The sequence below is a fragment of the Pteronotus mesoamericanus genome, unplaced genomic scaffold, assembly GCF_021234165.1.
Source record: "Pteronotus mesoamericanus isolate MK-2021 breed Mesoamerican mustached bat unplaced genomic scaffold, CSHL_Meso_final contig_33, whole genome shotgun sequence".
Lineage (NCBI taxonomy): Eukaryota > Metazoa > Chordata > Mammalia > Chiroptera > Mormoopidae > Pteronotus > Pteronotus mesoamericanus.
This window is the reverse complement of record NW_026555135.1, coordinates 12,539,546-12,553,302: the sequence shown is the minus strand read 5'-3', so window position 1 is coordinate 12,553,302 and position 13,757 is coordinate 12,539,546.

Sequence of the window (13,757 nt, the reverse complement as noted above, 5' to 3'; positions counted from 1 at the left end):
AGATGCATATCTTCAGTCCCTTGCTTACTCAAGGACTTATGCAGAAGTGGACTTGTGGTTTTATTCCATGTCATTTAGCTGAGATAGGACTGCATTTCCCAGGATCCCCTTCCCTCTGTGATTCCAGATTCGGGTTAGTTAAAAGAGAAATTTTCATGAGATTTGGAAGGCAGCATTTGCAAAAGACATCATTATGCTCTGAAAATCACTGTAGGGTCAGACACCGGCCTGCTGGCTCAGGGTGCCAACAAGGGCCAGCAGCCTGCCGGTCCCGCAGCTCTCCAGCTCCTGCCAGGTCTCGCCCAGCTTCTCTGAATCCTCAACGAGGTGCCTGACCAACACAGTGGCCAAAGGCACTGCCTCGCCCTGAAAGCCATTTATATCCTTGCAGTTGGCTGTCATGAGAGACAAAAGCAGGTTCTAATTTGTTCTCACAGGTTCTAGTTTGCCCTTGTGGATTGCAGCTTGTCCTCACCAGTTCCAGCCTTTCCGTAATCTCCACCATGTTGTAACCATCTTTCCTTCCTGACTGTGGAGCCGGCTGCCTTGAGGCCCAACGCCAGACAAAGGCCAATACCACACAAAGACTGTCCAGCTCCCACAGTTATGTAAGAGCTAATGCCCGTAGCAGATCCCATATTTTCTATCATTTATAGGGTTCTGTTTCTCTGAACCCTAACTGATGCAGGACTGGTGGTTAAAACTCGAGTGTTTAAATTTAAATTATTCTCTTGCAGCTATACTTAAATTTGAATTCACATAAATTAAGTGTTTGTACATTGCAACTCTTGCAACGATACGTTAATTCATGTTAGAGGCATGAGGCAATGTAGAGAATACAGGGGAGGAAGGTTATTTCTGAGATGATTGGTCTGAAGGCTTAACAAAGAGATTCGGGCTCTATTTGGAAGGGGTAGATGGTTTCTGAAAGTCTTGGAATATGAAGATGACCTGATCTCTTACAGATTATTATGTACTCCACTATTGTATTAAAATGAACGTCGTTTCTCATTACGTCGTATAAAGAATCTATGTGTTAGATGGCAATTATAATCAGAGAGATTTCTGAGAGACAGGAGGTGAAGACACCAAATAGCTAAGGGGGTAAGTGCCGGTCATGGGAAGGCCGGCCATGGGATGATGGATGTCACTGAAAATGACAGCTGTTTATAAATTTTTGATGATGAAACAGAAAAGATGCAACACAATTGAAGAAAGGTAATTTAACCAATGTGACAAATGAGAATACTTTGAGACTAAGCTATGGAATGATCCCCCAAGGAAGAAATATAGGAAAACTCATCAAATCAGACTATTGAAACATAAACCATATCACATAATAGACAGCACATGGTCACCATTTTGCCTGGACTACCTGTGGGATAAAAGTCATACAATAGAACTTTTACATGTTTAATAGATGTGACCTCAATGAATAATAAATATAATAATGATATCCATGTACATAACATTATATATTTATGAATAGAAAGTTAATATTTATGCCATATTCACCTGATATGCCCTTTTTATAAATATTTTGCACCTTTATTTGATTTCACATATGGTAAAAAGAAATATTTGGCATTTGAAGACCTGAGTTTATACCTGATATTAGCATAATTTGTATGACTGAAAAAATTAATATTTCTGAGCCTCTATTTTTATTGATAAGATGGCAATAATGTCAATAAGTGTTAATAGAGGAAATTCCAGTTTACTTAAAGAAGCAATGGGAAACATTAAAATGTGGAATATTTTTGGCTTCCAAAAATTCTAAACCTGCAGTTACTCATCAAGTTTTACCATTGTATTTTATTCCATTCTGCATAGGCAAAACAAAATGTACATTCAACAGAAAAAGGAATAGCTCTTGACTAGTTTTGTAACTGGAGACCACTGATAAACATACTCCAAAAAACTGAAAATTACATGACTTGAGGCTATATATAATATGGTGGTCATCCAACTTGCCTCACACAATACATAAAGATTAACTTAAAATGAATCATAAATCTAAATCTAAAAGTAAACACTCTAAAACTTCTAGAATAAAACATAAGAGAAAAATCTTGTGATCTTGGGGTTAAGCAAATATTTCTTAGGACACAAAAAGCATAAAAGTTAAAAAATTAATAAATGGGACTTTATTAAAATTTAGAACTTTTACTCTTAATATGACACTAGTAAGAGATGCAAAGGAGCCCTGGCCAGGTGGCTTAGTTTGTTGGAGCATCATCTCATAAACCAAAAGGTTATGGGTTCAATTCCCAGTCAGAGCACAGATCTAGGTTGCAGGTCCAGTCCCCAGTTGCATGGGGCACATATGGGACTCAATTGATCAAGGTTTCTGTCTCACATATATGTTTTTTTCCTCTCAAATCAATAAACATATCCTCAAATGAGGGTTTTAAAAAATGAAATGAAAAGGAAAGACACAGAACAAAAAAAAATATTCACAATACCAATATCTGACAACTGCTATACAAAATACATATTTTTAAAATCTTACAAAGCTAAATATACATCTACAATAATATAAGACCCACCCATTCCAGTTCTAAGTATTCAATTGAGAAAAATAAAAATATAATGTTCACACAAATTGTTATACACAAATATTCAAAGCACTTTATTCACAATAGTCAAAAATGTAAAATGGCCCATGTATGTCCATACAATGCAACACTATTCAGTCATGAAAAAGGATGAACTTACTGATACAGGCAACAATGTGGATGAACCTCAAAATCATTATACTGACTGATAGAAAACAGTCACAAAGAGGCATACTATGTGACTCCATTTATATAAAAGTCTAGAAAATTAAAATCAATTTCGAGTGACTCAAGCAGATCAGTGACTGGCTGGGCTCAGGATTAAAAGGAGAGATGAACTGCAAAGGGAATGAGAAATCTTTTGGAGATCAGGGAAATATTCTGTATCTTGAGTGTGGTAGTAATTTCACAGGGTATACCACAGTAAAACTCATCAAAATATACTCTTTAAATGGGTTCAGTTTGTTGTTCATAAAATCTAAAGAATTTTTAAAAAGAAGTAATCCAGAGTTCTGGTGGAAGTAAGCTTAAATTAATTCATAAGCAAACTACAACTCAGAGGGGGATTTTAAGAGCAGACTGAAAACAGCATATGTTAGGATTAATTAACTTGAAGGAATTATCCAAACTGAACTGCAAAGAGGGAAGTAGATAAAAAGAACCTAACAGAGCAAGAGAAATGTGAGAAAAATGAAGTTCTAGGAATAGAGCAAAGAGAGAATAAGACGTAGTCATTTCAGAAATAATGGCTGAAAAGTTACTAAACTGATGGAAGACATTAACTATAGTCATATATTGTGAATATTTAAAAAAGGCTAAAAGTAAAGGCATGACAAAAAATATACCATGCTAACACCAATCAAGAGAAAACTGGAGTGGTTACATTAATATCAGGCAAATTAGATTTCAGAGCAAAGAATGTTACCAAGATAGAGTGTCATTTCATAGTGATAAAGATTCGACTTATAAAGGAGATGTAAAAATCCTAATTATTCTACTATTACATTTATATTCTTAATAACAGAGCTTCAAAATACAGAAGCAAAAACTAGTAAGTTGGGTATCACCAGTTTTCAATTCTCTTAATGTAAAGACATAGATATAGCTTATTATTTTAATTCATCACTTAAGATAAAATAATATATAATTTTAAAAATACAAAATACATCATAACCAAGAGGGTTTTATTCCAGGAATAAAAGGATAGTGTAAAATTTAAAAATTCCTACAGTATAATTCACAACATTACCAGAATAAAGAAATAGGGGTAAGCATAATCATCTCAACAGGTAAAAAAGGGACACAATAAAATATGCATTCTCGACTTAAGAAAATAAATCTCGACTTCTGGTCAAGATAGAGGTGCAGGTAAACACAGCTCACCTCCTCACATAACCACCTCAAAATTACAACTAAACTATGGAACAACCACTACTCAGAACCATCAGAGAACAAATTAAATAGAAGTTCAACAACTACGGAATTAGAGAACCCACATCCATCCCGACTGGTAGGATGGGCGAAGACACAGACAGATGAAGAAGCAGAATGGGCTGGTCCCACACCCACATGGTAGATAAAAATCGGGAGGGATATCCTTGGAGCAAGGGACCCCTGCCCCACAGCAGGCCCTCCAGCACAGGGTTCCAGTGTCAAGAAAACAAGTCCCCACAACTTCTGGCTGTAAAAACTAGCAGGAATTCAGTCTGTGGAAGATGCTGCTGCATTCCCAAGCAGTTCCTCTTAAAGGGTCCACACATAGACTTACTCATACTCCCTCCCTCTGAGCTCCAGCACCAGGGCAGCAGCTTGAAAGGCACCAGTGGCATAGAGGGAGGAAGTGAAGTGTCTGGCATCAGGGCGAGACCTGGGAGGCAGCTTTCTCCCAGACAGAACCACAGAAAAGACTACTGTTCCTTATGTGAACATTCATCCCACAGAGCCACAGGGCTGGCAAGGAGGTTCCATATCTCCTTCAACCTGGCTCACACTACCCTGGCGATTACTTGAGGCTCTGCCCCACCGAAGTTTTGGACCCACTGCTGCTGTTAACAATGGCTTTTCCATATGAATGGCTTGTCTCAGCTCCTGTGTCAATCTTCCTAAATCCTCTCAAACAAGCAGCATCCAGCCTCAGCGAGCCCCCACCAGCCATACCTCTTGCTAAGTGGACCCAGGACTGGCACCAGGAGCAGCTGGCCTCAGCTCACGGCCTGGCCTCACTTGGGCACCCCCAAGCTCCGCACAAGGAGCGGCCATCTGCAGGTCACTTTATAGCTTATACCAAGTGGCCCCAGACAGAACACAGGCAGTGGCTGTCTTTGGCCTGCATCACCTAGGAAACCTAGAGCCTCTGCACCCTCTGGAGAGCTACAGGACACATCAGATCACCACCACCCAACCACCCCGACAAGTGACACAAGGGGCAAACTCAGAGGGCTCCAGAGCCCTGCTGAAATAAGTCCTCCTCTGTGGAGTGGACCCCTGCACAGCTGACTTTACACAGAAGTCAGAGATTGATGGTCAGTGGTCACAACCAGTCCTTGCAGCTGACTGGCCGGGGTAAATCCCTCCCATTGACCTGTCAACAGCAATCAAGGCTCAAGTACAAGAGGAAAGTGTACTTAGCCCACACAGAGGGCGCACCTCGAGTATCCAGCTTCGGTGAAAGGTGAGGCTGTGCCACTGGATCCCACAGGACACCTACTACCGTATTTTGCTGTGTATAATGTGCTCCCATGTGTAATGAGCACCCATGATTCTGTGCGCGTTATACACGGGATTACTATACCAGTTATTATACCCATGGTATGTGATCATTATAACCATGTATAATGTGCAGCTTTGTTTTTCCCGCAAATATTTTGGCAAAAAAGGGAGCATTATACATGACAAAATACAGTATATTAAGCCACACTACCAAGACAGGGAGTCATAGCAGTTGTACCTAATAAAGGTATCCCTCCCGATTTTTATCTACCATGTGAGTGTGGGACCAGCCCATTCTGCTTCTTCATCTGTCTGTGTCTTCGCCCATCCTACCAGTCGGGATGGATGTGGGTTCTCTAATTCCGTAGTTGTTGAACTTCTATTTAATTTGTTCTCTGATGGTTCTGAGTAGTGGTTGTTCCATAGTTTAGTTGTAATTTTGAGGTGGTTATGTGAGGAGGTGAGCTGTGTTTACCTGCACCTCTATCTTGACCAGAAGTCGAGATTTATTTTCTTAAGTCGAGAATGCATATTTTATTGTGTCCCTTTTTTACCTGTTGAGATGATTATGCTTACCCCTATTTCTTTATTCTGGTAAAAGTTGTACACAGAAACAAACACAGGGAGGCTGCCAAAACAAGGAGACAAAGAAATATAGCCTAAATGAAAGAACAGAACAAAACTACCAAAAAAAAGAACTAAACAAAATGGAGGTAAGCAATTTATCAGATGCAGAGTTCAAAACACTGGTTATAAGGATGCTTAAGGAACTTAATACCAAAGTTCCTTATACTTCAGTACCAAACTTAATACCAAAGTTTGTTTATACCTCAACAGCAAAAAAAAATCCAATAAAAAACGAAGGATACACTAATTGAAATAAAAAACAACTTACAAGGAATCAACAGTACAGTGGATGAAGCCAAGAATTAAATTAATGATTTGGAACATAAGAAAGTAAAAACAATCAATCAGAACAGCAGAAAGAAAAAACCAATGATAGTGTAAGGACCCTCTGGGACAAAGTCAAACATACCAACCTTCATATCATAGGGATACCAGAAGGACAGGAGAAAGAACAAGAAATTGGAAATCTATTTGAAAAAATAATGAAAAAACACTTCCCTAATTTGGTGAAGGAAATAGACATGCAAGTCCAGGAATCACAGAGTCCCAACCAAGATGAATACACAGAGGCCCACTCGAACTCCCATCATAATTAAAATGACAAAGGTTAAAGATAAAGAGAGAATCTTAAAAGCAGCAAGAGAAAAAAGCAGTTAGTTACCTAAAGGGGAACTCCCATAAGACTATCAGCTGACTTCTCAAAAAAAACATTCAAGCTAAAATAATTGGCCAGAAATATTCAAAGTCATGAAGAGCAGGGACCTAGAGCCAAGATTGCACTACTCAGCAAAGATATCATTTAGAATTGGAGGGCAGATAAAGAGCTTCCCAGACAAGAAAAAACTAAAGGAGTTCATCATCACCAAGCCCTTATTATATGAAATGTTAAAGGGACTTTTTTAAGAAAAAGATCAAAACTATCGCCAATAAAATGGCAATGAATACATACTTATCAACACTTGAATCTAAAAAACAAACTAATCAAACAAGAACAGAGATAGAATCATGGATATGGAGAGTGTTTTGATGGTTGCCAGATGGGAGAGGGGTGTGGGGGATGGGGTGAAGAGGTGAGGGGATTAAGAAGTACAAATACATAGTTAGAGAATAGCCATGAAGATGTAACTAAAATACAGTATAGGAAATGGAGTAGCCAAAGAACTTATATGCATGACCCACGGACATGAGTAATGGTATGGGGATTGCCTGAGGGCGTGGCGGGGAGGAGGGTTGCCGGGTGGAGGAGGGCAAAGGGAGAAAAACTGAGAAATTATAATAGCATATTCAATAAATATAATTTAGAGTTCCGGCCAAAATGGAGGCACAGGTAGGAACATTTTATTTCCTCACACAACCAAAAGAAGGATAACAACCGATTTAAAAACAATAAACAACCAGAACTGCTAGAAAATCAAACTGCATGAAACTCCAACCAAGGAGTTAAAGAAACTTCATTCAGACCGGTAGGAGGGGTACAGATGGGCCGCCGGGCAGACAGTACCAGTGGCAAGGCAGTGGACTGCATGGGTGAGGTGGAGGATTAGCTGACTGGGAAACTAAAGACTCACAAAACTCTAGCTGTAAAAATCTGTAGGGGTTGCGAAGGTGAGAGAAACTGCCAGTCTCACAGGAGAGGTCGTTGGAGAGGCCCAGGGAGTCCTAGAATGTACACAAATCCACCCACCTGGGAATCAGCACCTAAAAGGGCACAATCTGCTTGTGGGAAGCGAGGGAAATGATAGAAAGTGAGGTGAGAGCTGAGTAAGTGGTATTCCACTCTCTGACCCCTCTCTGATCCCTTCCCCTCTCTGACCCCTCCCCCACAGACAGTGCCACAACACAGCCACGAGGGCCCCTCAGCCCTGGCAAATACCTAAGGCTCCATGCCTTACAATGCAACAGATGTGCCCAGACAAAGAAATACGGCCTAAATGAAAGAACAGATCAAAACTCCAGAAAAAGAACTGAGCAACAAGGAGATAGACAACCTATCTGATGCAGAGTTCAAAACACTGGAAATCAGGATGCTCACAGAATTAATTGAGCTCAGTTGCAAAATGAAGGAAGAAGTGAAGGCTATATAAAGTAAAAAAAAAAAAAAAAAAAGGAAAATATACAGGGAACCAACAGTGAAGGAAAGAAACCAAGACTCAAATCAACAATTTTGAACAAAATAAAAAAAAAAAAATTCAACAGGAACAGAATAAAGAAACAAGAATTCAAAAAAATGAGGAGAGGCTTAGGAACTTCAGGGACAACTTTAAGCGTTCCAACATCCGAATCATAGAGGTGCCAGAAGGAGACGAGGAAAAGCAGGAAATGGAAAACTTATTTAAACAAATAATGAAGGAAAACTTCCCCAATCCGGCAAAGGAAATAGACTTTCAGGAAGTCCAGGAAGCCCAGAGAGTCCCAAAGAAAATGGATCCAAGGAGGAACACACCAAGATACATCATAATTAAGTTACCCAATATTAAAGATAAGGAGATAATCTTAAAAGCAGCCAAGAGAAAAGGAGACAGTTACCTACAAAGGAGTTCACAAAGTCTATCAGCTGATTTCTCTAAAGAAGGCTTACAGGCAAGAAGGGGCTGGAAAGAAGTATTCAAAGTCACGAAAAGCAAGGACCTACATCCAAATTACTCTATCCAGCAAAGCTATCATTTAGAATAGAAGGGCAGATAAGGTGCCTCCCAGATAAGGTCAAGTTAAAGGAGTCCATCATCACCAAGCCCTTATTATATGAAATGTTATAGGGACTTATCTAAGAAATAGAAGATCAAAAACTATGAACAGGAAAATGACAACAAACTCACAACTATCAACAACTGAACGTAAAAACGAAACAAAAATTAAGCCAACAACTAGAACAGGAACAGAATTACAGACGTGGAGATCACATGGAGGGTTATCGGTAGGGAGAGAGAGGGAGAGAATGGGGGAGAAAGGTACAGGGAATAAGAAGTTTAACTGGTAGGCATAAAATAGACAGGGGGAGGTTAAGAATAGTATAAGAAATAGAAAAGGCAAAGAACTTATATGTACAACCCATACATATGAACTCAGGGGGGAAATGCTGGTGGGAGGGAGGGTACAGGGTGGAGGAGAATAAAGGGGAGAAAAAAATTGGAACAACTGTAATAGTATTATCAATAAAATATACTTAAAAATAAATATAAAAATAAAAGAATATATAATTTTAAAAAGTTAAAAATTTAAAAAGACCCTAAAGCTGAAAGAAAAACTCAACAAAGTCTAAATGGAAGAAAAATTCCTTGATCTTAAAAAGGTTATCTAGCAAGGAAATCCTATAGCTACATCTCAATGGTAAAATGGTCAACAGTAAAATAGTCAAAGCTTTCTCCCCAAGGTCAAAAACAAGATAAGGATGTCCTCTACCACAGTTTTTATTCACCAGTGTACTAGAGGCCCTAGATGGTGCTATAAGACTAGAAAGAGAAATAAAAAGTATAAGATTGGGAACAAAAAGTAGAAATAATTTTTATTTAAATATTACATGATTGTAAAAACAGAAAATTTAATAACTACTGAATCAATAAGTGAATTTAGCCAAAAAACCTAGATAAAAGGACAACATATTTTAGAAATCATATTTTTATATACTAGCAAAAAATGATCAGAAAATACAAATTTTTTAAATACCACACAAATTTAAGAAAAGTTCCAAAAGGCTAATATTGAAAACTACAAAATATTATTTGTATTATAAAGAGAAAATAAGGATGACCTAAAGAAATGGAGAGATATATCACGTTTATGAATCAAAAGACTAAATATTGATAAAATGTCAGTTTCCCCCAATTTGATGTATAAATTTTGATGCAAACCTAATCAAACACCCAGCAGGAATATATGGTAGATATTGACAGATTAAACCTTAAATTTATACAGAAATGTAAAAAACCTAAATAGTAAAGAAAAGCTTAAAGAAGAATAAACTTGGAAGATTTATATTATTAGAATTCAAGATTCACTGTAAAGCTACAATAATTAAGACAGTGGTATTAGCGTTAGAACAGACAAATAGCACAACATAACAAAACAGAGTCCAGAAATACTCCTCTACTTATATAGACTCACTTGGTTTATGACAAAAGTATCACTACAGTTAGCAGGGGAATGGTGCTTCAACAACTGCATATTCATAAGGGAAAAACAAAAAGCTCTACCTCACACCAAACTCAAAAATTAACTCAAGATGGATCACAGACTTAAATGTGAAAGTTAAAATATAGAGTTCTAGAAGAAAACATAAGAGAGTATCTTCACAACTCTGGGGTAGGCAGAGATTTCTCAAACATGTCAAAAAAAAAAACACTAACCTTAAAAGACAAATCTGATAAATTTGACTTAATTAAAATTGAGAACTTCTATTATCAAAGAAATCAGTACAAAACTGAATAGGCAAATAAATCACAAACTGGGAGAAGGTATTTGCAATACATGTATCTGCTATACCTTCATAACTCATAGAGAACTCTACAGGTCACTAAGAAAGCTTTTAAAATGGGCAAAGTAGTTGAATAGGCACTTCTCAAAAAAAGAAAAGCTAAACATACATCTCCCTTATGATGCAGCAATTCCACTCCTAAGTATATCCTCCTCTAAATAACATATCAAGTGCATATGTCTGTAAAAACTCATACAAGAATGTTTGCAGTGGCTTCATTCCTAATAGCTAGAAACTGGCAACAGCCTAAACGTCCAAGAACAGGTGAATGGATAACAAGTTATGATATATTTATACAATTGAACATGGCATAACAATAAAAAAGGTAAAAACTACTGATACATGCAATATAGGTAAATCTCCAAAATATTATGAGCAAAAGAAATGCCAAGAGTATAAACTATAAACAACATTTCTATAAAGCTGAAGCACCAGCAAACTAATTTATGTGATAGAAGTCAGAAAACTCACCTCTGCGAGATGGAGTATCAACTGGGAGGTAATACAAATAGTTTCCTTGGGAGCTAAAAATGTTTTATATCTTGACCTAGGGGGTGGTTACGCAAGATATGTATCTGTAAAAACTACATACATGCTTCAGATTTATTTTACTATATGTACATTAAACTCTTAATTTTTAAAAAGTGTGGACCAGTCATGCATATATTACGTGGCACTTTGCATGCATAGGCTTTGTGCAGCATACTCTTTGGTATCAGGACATTTAAAAATTAAACCTTCTTAATCCTATCTGGGGGTAGAATATAGCACAGTGGCCAACAGTTTGGGTTTGAGCATCAATCCTTCGACAAAAGTTATTGAGCTACTTACTATGTGCCTGACTGTGTTCTGCACAGTGGGATAACAAACAACCAAGAGCTCCCTATCAAGAGATCAGAGCCTTGTGGGAGATACCAACAACAAAATATAAACAGTGTAATAGTAAGCACTACAAATGAAAATAAGTCAGGACAACTGGATACAGACAGAGGAGGCCATATATGGAGGCTTCTCTGAGATTGCATTTGAACAGAGGCCAGAATGATGCAGAGAAGCCAACCGTGGAAAATGAAGTCCTAGACCTTTAATTTTCTATTCTTTAAACCTTGGACAAGCAACTTAACTTCTCTGGGTCTTAGTTGCGTCATTAGTAAAATGAAGATCATAACTCCAGTTTGTATTAAGAACTGAATGAAATAACATGTAAAGTGCTAACACAGTCTCTGACGTATCATAAGGACACAATAATAATTGCTTAAGCCATAGAATAAGATGCAAGCAGGATGAATACATCAGTTCTATTGGGTATGAGCTTTGTTAAATTCTTCTACATACACAGTGTAGGTGTTCCATAAACATTTGGGGTTCAGAGTATTTGGATGTAACACCTGTTTGCAATGAGTCTGTTTCAATACAGCTCTAGCACAGAAAAATAAAGGACAAGAAAATGGGAAAGCTGGGGAACAAGAATTGGCAAAGGAAAATGGAGAATTCCAGGGAATAGAAATCATAGTTATTCTAAACAGGCAGCTTGTTTTTCCAAGTTCAGGTCACAGGGTGCAAATTCAAATGAACTAGATAACAGGGGTAAAAATCAAATAGCCATAGTTGAATCTAAACTTATGCATACATATTTCACACCTTTGTTCATCCTTTCCTCCACTTAGAATATTCACCACATCTCCATTCCCAAACTACCTCCTACAATTCCTAAAGACACTGTGCTTTCCTCCAGCCTCTCTACCTCTTTGATGGTTCTTTTAACTTGGAATTCCCCTCCTAATTTACTATCATGCCCTTGTGCCCAACTCTGAGCTATTTTTAGGAAACCTTGCTCTCTCTATCTGTACAGAGAGGTTAGATGGCCCCCGTCCGGCCTCACATTTCTCATCTCTCAGAGGAGCTCAATGTTTCCTGAATGATTGTTACGCAAAAGCACTTAGTAAAGAGCAGGTGTTTGTGGACTGCCCCAGGATCCGTCACACCATATGTTAGAGCACCATCTGGTGGGGAAAAATGACTATACCTCCAAGTCGCCACGGTGAGCTTCCCGAGAGCTTTAAAGGTCATGTTAGACCGAAAAAAAAGAAAAGAAAGAAAGGAAGGAAGGAAGGAAGAAAAAGAAAGAAAAAAGAGGAAAAAAAAAGCCGATGACTTGAATATAGATGTATCTGTTGCCAAATTTTTTTTTCTTGAGGAAACGTGTCATGCTCTTTTACCTACCCCCATTTTTTTCACCCGCCGCCTATATCTTCCCATGCTTATTTCTAAACCCCTTTCTCCTGCTTTTCAACTGGACCATTGAAAACAGTTCTGGCTGAAATTACCTTTGTTTTGGCTGCCCTAAGAGCATCCAGATTTCCTTTTGGAACTTACACATCCAGACTGTGGGTAGCCTTGGTGGGGCAATAAATCCGTGTGACTACATTCCATTACCAAAGCTGAAGAAAACAGATCCTTACCCTCCTCATATTTTTACATACTAGCAAAAAATGATCAGAAAATAAGCAGGATCAGGGGCCAGCACGTGACTCAAGCTCAGATCTCTGCTGCTTTCTTGGGCCTAGACTGTTGAGCCAGTGACAGAAAGAAAACAGAAAAGTCTGGAATAAATGTGTTGCAGGATGGCACACACTCCTCACTATCCAGCTTTATGATGACTGCCAGGGTTCCTAATACCCAGCCCTCCACCGCCCCCTGGATTCCTACCCATTTCCCAGTCTGATCCTCCCAGCTCCCATTACTCCGAGAGCTTCCTAATACTCTTCCAATAACTCCCTGCTCAAGTTAGTCCAAGTCAGTACCTGTGGTCTTATCGGCTTACAAGTTTGTAAAGCAACTAAACATCAGATTAGAGTGGTGGCATAAAATGAGACTACCCATCCTCCCATCTTATTATCAGGGAATAAATTTGAGGATTACAGAAAGACACTTAAATCCCAGCTTTAGTTGGTCACATGGATTAAGCAGAGCAGTGCACTTAACGTGAAGGGCATTTGAAATAAAAATGAGAACAAAGGCAAATGTCAACAGGAAGATTGGACATTTCTACTGTAGATCAGATTGGGTAGTCCTGGGCTGAAATTAACCCTTGTAATAGCACAATAATTTGGAGTATTTTAGAGAACAGCAGCTGTAGCTGGGAAGCACTCAGTGGACTCCCCCACTTTAACACAACCTTCCTCCCTTAGAAACAAATGGGGTGGGGAACAGAAAGAACACGTGCCTCTGCTTATACTCACACGTGCCAGTGAGTATATCATACAGGAGAAATTATGAGACCCAAAAGAAACTAGGGGCTAAAACTTCTTTATATGTGGACTGAAGTGTCTCTGGTCCAAAAGAAACTTAGAGAATCTCTCCTGAAATCTTGTCACCTGATGGCTTTTGCA